Here is a 12,085-nt window from a genome sequence, read left to right as displayed (position 1 = left end):
AAATAATAATTGCTATATCTATGCACATCTTGGAACATTGTTTTGCAGATATCTAAGTCAATCTGCAAATTAATAGCATAATATAATGTTCTCAGTTTTGTGTTTAAAGTATGTTTGCTTCATTACAATACAAACATGTAACAGTATTATGCATAAAATGGCACTTTTCAGAAAGGAAACTAATACCACGAAATGCATCATGTTGTAAATGCTGCTGTCTCTCTCTCTGAACCAATGTGTAAGTGTTTTGCAAATGTGCAATCTTCTTGGTTTCTTCCCATTATTTCCTTTGCATTTGTGCTATTATTTCCCTTCGCTTTGACTGATGTTGTCTGTGTTTTTCCAGTCTAGATTTAAAAGCTTTGGGAATTAGTCTTGGATACAAATACAAATTCACATCAGGAAATGAGATGTAACTTCTACCAGGGTGCGAAGTAAACAAGTCTTCATTCTGAAGAAATGAGACAAACTCCTTTATGTCCTTCTGTCTGTCAAAACTTGCTGACTTGTGGACAGTTGTTCCTGATAAATCAGACACCTGTTTATCATAGACAGTTTTCAAAATCTTTCCAACTCCTACCATTTGACTGTGCCTTGCTATAGTTGCACTAGTGAGGTGGCCGGCAGTATCCTTCACACTTTCTGACAAAAGCAATCAAAACTATATTATTATTTATGTTATTCAATACCTACAAAAATATTTTACATGACTGTATCCAAATAACCCATTTTAATGTTTTGGTAAACAATTCTGATCTTTTTATAGCTGTGAAATAAAGCCCTAATGAGACTTCAGTTTCATTTGTTATGTTCAATTTTTATCAAACTAACCTGCTGTCTGATCTAGTAGGATAGAAAAAAATATCTGACTTACACCTGTAATATAATTGTAAAATTGCAGCACACATACATGAAGTGGGAAAACTTAAAAAATTCAAAATGTGTTTAACAATTGGTACATCAAGTGTAGACATGCAACACTTTAGATTTCAAGCTAGCCATACCTTTGTATTCTTTATTATAGAATTCCATTTGCAGGTCCATTTCAATGTTTCTTCCATCGCCACCATGTGGATTCACAGTTCGGTTCCAAATAAGAGACATTTGCAGTCTGGGTGACACTGCACCACTGACAGCAGATAATAGTCTGTGTCCCACTACAAAGTACTTTGTGTGATGCTTTTCAAAAAATTGAAGCATATCAAACCTCCAGTGTAGGAGCATTCTGTTACCATCATTTTCTCTTATAGCATCCCGTCGCACTTGTTGATTTAACCCCTTCCACATTACTAAGATGGTATAGTTCTTTTTATGGTCATTTAAACTCTCAGCCACTGTTTTCCTTTTTATTTCTTTCAAAGACTTGTTTTTTAAGAATGTTGTTTTGCACTCATTACTGCAAAACCAACTTCCCTCTGGTACATTTTCCACATCCATCTCTATGCACTCCAGGTGAAACCAAATTCCCCTAGCACAATTTCTGTTTTCACAAAAAATCATGTCTGAGCCAGGTGTTTCCTGCTTACATATGCAGTAGTCTGAATAACAGTCATCTCTAGCATCCTGTTCTTCAGCTTTCAAAATCCTTTGCACTGTTGGCATAGATGATAGGAATACCATATTCACAATCTGGGTTGCAACACGATCTAAGTAAATTAATTTGTCCTGTAATGACTCGGGAAAGTCTCTGGGGGTGTCATTCAAATGTTTTATCTGCATATAGTGCATAGCAGCAAGGACAGTATATCCATCACAACAAAAATCAAGAAATTCCTCATTGAAATTGAATGAATTTTTTACATTTGATGTAACATTTCGATGATTGAAATAATTTTTCAATTGATATAATGTTCCTCTGTCCCTTCCACTCGATCGGTATAGTTCATCATAGACATCCTGCAAAATGTGAAGTAAAAATATACTTTACCTTTATGATTTATTTATATGTTGAGTGCAGGAGACATTTATTTATGAAAAATAATTAACAAATTAACACTTATGAATGAAACACCACACACACGTTAATTGTGTGTTCCATTGTTTACTGTTATCTGGTGAAAAATATTTGTTCCTCAATAACATACTATAATATTTATGAATAAACAAAATACAGCAGCCACCTACCTTTCCAAAAAAAAGTTGTGACCAAAAATGTCCTTCGAAAGAAAAAAAACTTCCTATTTGTTGTTGGTCAATTTAAATTTCTCACCACATGATTTACTGAGGGTCTCACTGAAAAATGTTTGTTGTCCCTGTGTTCAAGTTATTAATAAAATTAATTGAAAGACAATTAACAAACCAAGAAAATTTTGAACATGATTGTTTTGTTGTGCCATAAAAAAAATCCAGTATATACAGTGATGGGATCATGAAAAGCAATGATATGAAATTGTTATGTGAACATTCATACTGCATGTAGATAAATATTACTTTTCTCTATCCATACTTAAATGTCAGTGCCATACAAAGATGGAACACATTGATTTTCATGATTAGCTGTGTGCACTGAATAGTAATTTACTTAAGTAAAGTGTTTAGTACATTCCAGTGAAGTCTCATTTCAATTTCAAAGGAGAATGGGCATCATATTACTAACATATTCTGAAGGTCTTCTGGTATTTGTTTGCTGACATAGACACATAGGAAACAATACCTGCAACAATAGACAACGCTTGTGCCATTCCTGGATGGTCATCTCCAGTCCCTGCAATTGCTGCCATGGTGAATTTGCATTTATTCTTGCACTTTGTGCATCATGCCCTCTCTCACAACTAAGGCCATCTGCATGCAGTGGAATGGTAAAAGGAGCTCCATTTGGTTTGAGTGGCACATCTGGTATTCTTCCATGATGTCTATCATATCTGCAACCTTACTTTCATCTTTTTCCATGACACCAATGGGGACCTTTGCAATTTGGAAATATAAAATGAAAATGAATAAAATATGGTATGTACGTTTTTTTTAAAACGTGAAAAAAGGATTGACCGACTTTTGCTCAAGTTATTTTCCCTTCAAACAAGATATGAAGAAGATGTATGTACATGTAATGTTTACCCACCTCCCTAATAATTCAATACAAATACATTTTGCAACTTGAATGGTTTGACAGTGGCACATTTTGTCTACATATCCAATGACCCACTGACTATAACATCTTACATTTTGTGAATGCCATAACACTTTGTGCAAGATATAGCGCAACTTCACAATAAAATGTGACTGGTAGACTTCAGCCTGAAGTCTTAACTTTTGCATAGCAAACATTTATGGTAACACCCCATAACATTACATAATCTGTAATGTTTACTAAGCTAGAACTCTTGGTACATTGTAGATAGATTATTTGAAGAATGGCTGACACAGTGTCCCGTTATTTCATAAACATTTTTTTCATCATCAAGATTCAGGACACTGCTATAGATTATGCCTAAGGTGGTGCCATGTCATAATGACCATACCTTGTATATTATGTTGCATTATAGTTCAATGTATTTCCTCATGAAATGTCATTATCATGAATGGTACCTGATCAGGTCATGCTATTAACAGCGAAGCAAATAGACAGTTACTGAAGTTTGAAAGTCAAGTCATATCAATAAGATCTTATGTACTGTTGCAACTGGTTGACTCTCCTGACAGGATCTAACAGAAAATAATCCATAAATCTTATTTATCTTTCATGGTAATGGTTGTTTAAGGTATGGTTAACTGTATAACAATAAGAAACTTAAGTACTTTAAGCATAACAATTAATTATAAACAAAACATGTAATAAATGTTTGTAATTGGTTTGCCACCAAACATGTGACCTATATGGAGTGCATTGTTAATAACACTTAATAATATAAAAAAATCAGAGACAAGTGAAAGCCCAAACAAGTGCATACCCCACCCAACAATTCATAAAGAATTCAAATACAGGTTTTATTGCCAATTTACTTACAAGCATACTTCTGGTTGAAGACTCCTTTACAAATGGGTGCTGAATATGCCAATTAATGTTTGGTTTTAGCTCATGGAAAACTGGGATGTCACATAAAATTCTTGTTACTATAGTAGTAATCTCAGATCTCAAATCCAATTCATCCATTTCTGATGGCAGATAGGAACATAGTGGAATGTTCAATATATCCTGTGGAGATGGTTGTTCATCTGACAAATGCACAGTTGGAATTCTATCCCTGGCAGAATAGGCCTGCACCATATTGAACATCTTATTCTTATTGTCTTTTGTCTGGTGCCGTACCGTAACCTTCTGGTTCACATTATCAAAGCATAAGGAGAATGCAAATTTGCCTGAAAGACAGTGACATGGAGTGTATTGACTGCCTATGACAGAGTAATTAATATAAGAATTACATTACAATGAATGAAGGATTGTAATTTTGTGTTCTTTAGTTATTGAACAGTGATTGCACAAGGGAGCAAATGCTGTAAAAATAAATTGATGATTGTAACCAATGAAATAGGAACAAAGTGTATCCCCTGGGGATGTTAGATTGGGAGTAATAAATTCCCTGGGGGTCAGATTAAATAAAGAATATTTTGTCAGATATATTGGTGGAGTTACAGATTTAGGGTAGCCTCATGCACAAATAAGAATAAAGGCAAGCAATGGATACGTTAATATATGCAAGTAAATAAAACTTTATATACAGCACCATAAATGTTTTAAGTGGATATATAATGGGACTATATAATCATACCTGTACTTGGCTTGCATGTGTTTCAAGTGGAGATGATGCTTCCTACTCTACTTAAATTAGAGGTCTATATGTGTTCATGTGTGCTGCACAATTATTAAGTGAATAATCCACTTTCTCCCAGGATGAAAGATAATGGTTGGTGACCATTAGGCAGAGATGAGATGACAAAGTGAAGATTTGGGTGTATTAGTACAGATTTTGATTCTGTATGTTAATTTCTTTTTAACCTGTACAAATACAAAAAACTGATCTCAGATTATATTTAATTGCAACATAGAATTTTTATCTTCAAATTACTTCTTTTACAAAATCTATATTGATCAGGATTAATTACATGCAGTCAATACTCAGTGTTAACTCAGAAAAGAACTAAGGAAGTATCATCATCTAATAAATGTGGTCCCATCAAAATAGTGGAGTCCCTCATTTAAGAAAGACAAGGACATGCCTGATATTTTTGTTTGGTATTCTTAGTTAAAAACTGGATCCATGCTCTTTTGATATTTGTCATTACTCGTTACAAGGTGACCATTTCTAACAACATAATTGTGAAGGAAAACTGTACAATTAAGTAGGAATAGTAGGTCATACCATTGTGATATGATTGTTTCGATCCATCATGTTCAATGTCTCCCTCTTGACCAAAAAAGTGTCCATATTGCTGTGCTTGTTGCTCAGGCTTTACTGGTGACATGATCTCTGAAGAGAGAGGAGAACCAACATCACTGTTGGCTAAATCTGTCACTGTTTCCATGGGCAAAATATCATCAGCAAATGGGATTATTGACGCATCTGACTGTGATACATCTTCACTCCAGAGAATAGTGTCAGAAGTGGATGCCTCAGAGGGAAGCAGCAAGAAATCACTCACATCTGATTTCCATTTCAATATTTCTTCATCATGACCTCTCCTTACACGATCCAGTGCTGTCCTTGTGGCATTAATACAAAGACACAGTCCTAAATGGTTGAATCGTGCAAACAGCTGCAATAAACAACAACATTGTTAGAATTTGTATTTACATTATTGTTCTAAAGGTAAGCAAATTATAAACAAGAATTTTGTGGCATGCTGTGTTCCCATTTGAGTGGTACAAAATGACAACATATAAAGCAAACAAATAAAGTAATGACACTTGGTCACACTGACCTTATTTGTATATTTGTAAGTGAATGAACTTACAACATCTCAAAATAATGCAATAATAATTGCAAGAAAAAAATATGAAGAAAGAAACAAAAACAATAGTGATGTAAAACAAAAATGACCCATTGCAGTGCTACAGACCCAAAAGTGTAAATGAAAAATGTTTCAAACTATTTGAAATACGATCAAATGGTCTGAAAATACAGTCATGTCATGTACATAAGCACATAAATAGGCTAGACAAACTTCATTTATAAAGAACGGTGCTATAGCTAATGTAATGATTTATGAATATTAACCAGACTAGGAATTTATATATATACTGAACATCAACCAATGTACATATAAATCTAACCTGTCTTTTGCAACCAGCAAGCCACATCTGCATGGAGTTCATTTCCTGAAAGTCAAACATGACCCTTGGCTTCCTCTGGTATAGAATTAAACACATTAAGGTGCCTATAATCGGCTTGACTGATATTCTTTTACAAGAAGCCAGTCCCAGGTACGTTGATGATTCTCTGGTTGTTAATGTGCCAATCAAGATGTTGGTTAGAAGAGGACAGTGCTGACAGATTTCTTCAAATCTAACATCCCAGTCAAATTTACTAATATCTTCTAATGATTTTCCTCCTTTAAAACAAGATGAACTGTATTTTGCCATATTTCTGACCTCTTCTTGCACCATTTGCTGCAACACTTTATTAATGGCCTTCTTGAATCCAATTCTTGTTTTCATCAATAATGTAACACCTCTAAAATACTGTCTTCTTGATATGCAGCGTAGAGCTTTGCCAACTTCTGCTTCTTGGCTGGAAATCTAAAAGTAAAGCATCACAGTTAATATAGAGGTGTAAATGAACAATGTGTTATGTATATTTTAATAGGCACATAGTTTTCAGAATATTATACAGTTTTCATTCTCAAAATTTTGAAACATTAAGGTGGAGATTGATGCCATACAGACTGTGCCTGTTGCAGCTAAATGTTAACCTATTTCTCTTACATCATTTAAGGCATACATTAATCCAACAGACATAATTTTGCATCATCCTAATATGCTTGTTCAGTGTAGCATAATGGTTTTTCCCTTGCACCAACAAGGTAGCGAGGGACATAAGCAAAGCTAGGTGTGAGCATATGACGGCATAAAATATGGAGTCTGGAAACTGTGTAAATAAGATAGTAATATCTATACTATTTATTGTTGCTATCCATACTGTAAAATATTATAAACTTTTGACACATAATATAAATAAAAATATATAAGGAATGACCATTGGACATGATGGTAATTTCATTTTCACTATATATCAATTATTGATTCCAACCCAACAAAGAGCATGTAAATGAAATCAGCATAAAAGTCATATATATATATATATATATATATATATATATATATATATATATATATATATATATATATATATATATATATATATATATATTGACACACAGAGTAAAACTTGTGTTGACAGAACACGATCTCCATACAAAGATTGATTGTTTTAATGATTTGACAGAAGGGGCAGTCTATCAGGATATGTTCTGATGTATATAAATAATACATTTTGTATTGTGTTTTATAGATTTATTGCCTTACTTGTGGAACATATTTGTACTAAATGAACACAGTCTTCATTATGGAGTGTATTCCGAGTAGTAAAATGATAGAGGTATGAGATGGGACATACAGATCAAATTATATAACTCCAGTTTTCTTGTTTTCATTATAGTACTGTGAAAATATACAATAAAAGTTAACTTTATTATCTGGTGATAGGGTAAAATTTTTTCGCATGTAAAGTACACATTAATATGTCTGTGGAAAATAATGCATAAAAAAGTATTTTAAATTGACACCTGCAAAGACAAAATTTACCTTGTGCCTCAAAGATGATTTATTGGTGACACTTTTGGATTCCTTCACTCTGCACTGAAAATTAATGTGTATGAATATTAAGTTAGCATCTCTTCATCACATTTTCCTTCTTTGCCGATTTGAAAACTGCCGGATAGTCAATCACCAGAGAAAGAAAATCTTGTAACTTCTGCCGGAACCTTTTATATATATATATATATATATATATATATATATATATATATATATATATATATATTGTGGTCTAAGGCTGACATTGCCGAGGTTGGAGTGGGAGACAAGCGCCCCAATCCTCCAGAAATGCCCCATACGGCTTGCCTCTGTCAACTAAAATCCAGCTCCTGGCCTTTGCGAGTGGCTTAGATTTGAAGTCCGGCAGACCACGTTTGCCACTAACAGGAGAAGGGGTGAAGGCGGGCCACTGGCGCCTTAAAACCAGTTGCTTCGGGTAGATGGGACTCGTAAACCTTGGATGGTAGCTCATCTAGAAGGAAAACTCCGATTCCAAACCTCTGCTGCCTTGTGGCTATACACACTCATGGAAAAGGCTAAGGGAGTAAACCCCGACAGAAAATCCGGAGACGGAGTCCCTAAGGCGGTCTGACATTGACTTCAATGTCATTCCGGCAACTCCTGCAACGCTGTTAGTGCCAAGCTGTATCGGCATTCGTTGTTCCTTTGGGCACACCAGCTGCATGGAGAGGGGAGATCTGCTGCATGGACAACAACTGATTCGCCATAACACCATGCACAGGCTTCATAGCTCCACTGGAGAGGACACACCAGCGTCGTCGTACGGCGTGGGCACAACACGAGAATTAGCAGTTTACCGGTTCTAAGTCAAAGCACGATTGGCTTTGAGCTTGGCGCCAGGGGTTACTTCTGACGGTAGGAGAGATCACCTGGTCTCACTGGACATCTACTGCCCGCCTCAGGCTGGGCAGCCCCCAGTCAGTAAGGTGCTGCCCGCCATGGCCTGTCTGTTTCACTGAGTGCGTGGAGCTTAGAGAACCATCTCGACAAGTGGGCCACAAAACTCCGCACCAGGAAAGACTAAAAGAAGACTCCAGCTCTTCGTTTTGCAGCCTGGAACATCAGGGTCATGTGTCCTGGATTGACCGCTGACCTACAGCAGATCGATTGAACATCGACATTGTCTGCCTCCAGGAGACCTGACTGGCTGACAGTGACACCGTCAGGGAAGCCAATTACACGTTCTTTTGGCAGGGGTAGTCCTCGGATGAACCTAGGCAGCACGGTGTAGGCTTTGCCGTAAAGAACACGATAATCGCCTTCATTGAACCTCCGTAATCAGGTACTGAGAGAATCCTTGCCGTCCGGCTGTCAACATCCTTAGGCCCGGTCAACATCTTCATACTAGTCATGTTATAAGTAATGTTAATTATTAACATGTATGTATGTATGTATGTATGTATGTATGTATTCATAAATACCATTGCAAATGATTTATTAATAATGTTCATCATAATTATCATGTTCTTCTTATAAGTAATGTAAAGTATTAATATGTATATATGTATATATATCAACTTTCCATTTAAACCATTGTAAATGTTATTAAATATGATTGAAAATACTACCACTAGTAATAATACTAAATTATTATTATTATTATTATTATAATTATTATTATTATTAATGTGTCGCATATTTTCACATCTGAATACAGTTTGTGGTCTTTTTACAATTTATTTATCATTCACTCTAACTCACATTTCTAACATGGCGTCTCTCTCTCCTAAATTTCTGCCGTAACGGCACAGCTCTCACCCAAGCATTAGTCAGTTCTCAGTGATACATGCCTTGCTGGACAGTTTCCACGCGTTACTCTTGCCATGTGGTGATGCTGCTTTACACGCATGCGTGGGTAATTCAAATGAGATGTCAACAGCCGATGAATACACAGGTGTTCTGTTCTGACAGGGATTTATACAAAGAAAGCGAGTGTTCTAAAGGATATAACGCAAAAGAGGGATTATACTTACCGTCTGGATACAAAGGTTAGTCTAAATAAATGTATTGATTAATAGCGCGCGGGGCGATCATCCGCCGATACACCTGCGGATGCTTCAGCACAATTAGTGCATAACATCGTTGGTTTCCGCCGCCAGTAAAAAAAAAAAAAATAAAAAAAAAAAGGGGGGGGAGAACAACTTGCTGGTCTAATTTGTGCGTTAAATCGGTACAAACAAACAGGAAGGTATATTCAGACTATAACAAACTATTTAAAGTTTCTCAGATTGAAATTCGGGAACTTCGGTAGTCCGAGTTTCCTCTGACCCTTGGCACCCCATTTTTGATATTTGGACATTTATGTTGGGGTGTAGGGTCCGAGCACATTCCCTATCGAAAAGTTGGAATTGGTCCAGCATGAGGTAGCCGCTTACTAGCCGGTCCAGCAAACTTGAACGACATTTCATAGAGATATACCTCCATGAAATCGACAGCAATATAATTTATTTTCTCAGAAATTGCGATCATATCATTCGTCATGTCTTTAATCCGCTGATACATGAGACGAAAGTGCATCGTTGCTAAAATTTGACCTGGATCTGGCCATTTGTATTCCAGGTCACGTGACTACACAACTCACAACCTACACCTCAATGACATCAGAGGTCATACAGTCACGTGATATCAACAACAGACCATTTCTGGTGTTGCTGTAGGAAAACAAATCGAACATATAAATAAAGTCACGTAATTTTTTTTATAGAAAAAATGAAAAAACATAAAATGAAAATCTGTACATGTTGCAGAAATTTGAAGAAAACCAGATTCACTATGAAGAGCACGCGTAATGTGGTAGTCACGTGACACCAACAAAAAACATCGCTGACACGTGCTCGGTACTTCTTGAAAATGGTTTTCTCTAGCCTGCTGCGATACCTACAGGTTTCGGTTCGTTGTTCTCAGAATAAATATGTTGAGAATTAAGTGTGCATTATATTTATTTACAAACATTAAGTGACTTATTTATAATACATCCAAATTATATGTACAACAACTTGGGGAAATTTGTTTATTGTCGATATCACGTGACTATATGACCACTGATGTCATTAGCATGTAGGTTCCGAGAGTTGTATAGTCATGTGACTCGGAATGAAATGGCAAGATCCAGGTCAGATTTTAGCAACGATGTACATTTAATTTAAAAGTGACATGTAGCAGCAGAGAGACTGAGCCCACCAACTATTTCGTCCAACAGGACCATCTATCGAAAACTTTTCTGATAGAAGTTCTTATTTCACAAAAATAACCCTTCTATTCAGAAACTATGATGACTAAATCCTCTTTTCTGGCTAGAAGGTTTATTTCGACAAAGATAACTCACTATGAAAAATATTTCTTCACGTGGTGACGTCGACGACGACGTTGGCGGCCCAGTCTCTCTGGTGCTAACGATGTAAAATATTTTAGGATTTTTAGTCAAAAAATGTATCAAGTCCAACTCGGTATCGTGTCCGAGGATCATGTAAATTTATCGTCACAAACCCGTGTGGTTTTCGTTGAGCATGACTAAAGAAATTTCTGAATTTATTAAAGTCCATGTCACCGCCGCACCAAGTTCGATGAATATTTTGTAACGTGTGTGCGTCAACTCCGTTAAACACTGCAAGAACGTTACAGTTATCTCTGATCACTTTCGGAATTTGTGTATACCGTTGAGTTACATAAATCACATCGGTGTTTTTATGCCTGCCGCGGGAAAATATCCTGGCAGGATTTAATTGTTTGTCTAACATGATGTCGTCGTACACGACTAAATTATTAATCGATCCATCGATATCATCGATACTCGGTGCTTCATTGATATCAGTTATAAAATCAATAACATCTTCGTCGTTTATCGATTTTGCACTTTTGTTAAAATCTTTTAGCACTTGATAACATCGCTGATCGTCCACAGACGGGGCTATCAAATATAATTTATCCCACTTCATCCACTTCATTATCAAATTAAGTAACAACTGTGTCTTACCCGACCCAGATGGACCTATGATAATCATTCGGATTGAATTTGGTAGCGCTGAGTTATGCTTGATTGGCTCTCGTCGCTTTGTCGCGGAAAAGTCAGTGATTTCCATTTAATATATCATAAAATAAATATGGATTTATATTGTGTGAAATGCCGAGCACATACCCCAACTACGGATACAACAACAATTACAACAAAAAATAATCGACAAGCGCTTACAGGCAAGTGTGAACGATGTGGCACAAAAAATTTAGATTTATTTAAAAAAAAAGGAGGTGATATCGCAGCCAAGTTAACAGCGCTGCCAGGAACTCCGTGGGCTAAATACCCAGGAGAAAAACATC

At 36.0% G+C, this 12,085-nt stretch overlaps 1 pseudogene across 1 annotated transcript; it reads right to left on the bottom strand.

The window, feature by feature from the left end:
• Positions 1-280: 280 nt before the first annotated feature.
• Positions 281-10,195, bottom strand: LOC149786521 (uncharacterized; annotated as a pseudogene). The gene is made up of 8 exons (XR_016424829.1): positions 10,190-10,195; positions 7,739-7,792; positions 6,209-6,673; positions 5,298-5,691; positions 3,944-4,296; positions 2,654-2,904; positions 1,005-1,896; positions 281-642 (listed from the first exon to the last, which is right to left on the bottom strand). The product of XR_016424829.1 is annotated as an uncharacterized LOC149786521 (transcript).
• Between the last annotated feature and the right edge of the window lie 1,890 nt (positions 10,196-12,085).

This window comes from Sinohyriopsis cumingii, chromosome 12, assembly GCF_028554795.1.
Source record: "Sinohyriopsis cumingii isolate HCF-2022 chromosome 12, ASM2855479v2, whole genome shotgun sequence".
NCBI lineage: Eukaryota > Metazoa > Mollusca > Bivalvia > Unionida > Unionidae > Sinohyriopsis > Sinohyriopsis cumingii.
Note: the sequence above shows the minus strand (reverse complement) of the source record. Positions and strands in the feature narration are given on the sequence as shown.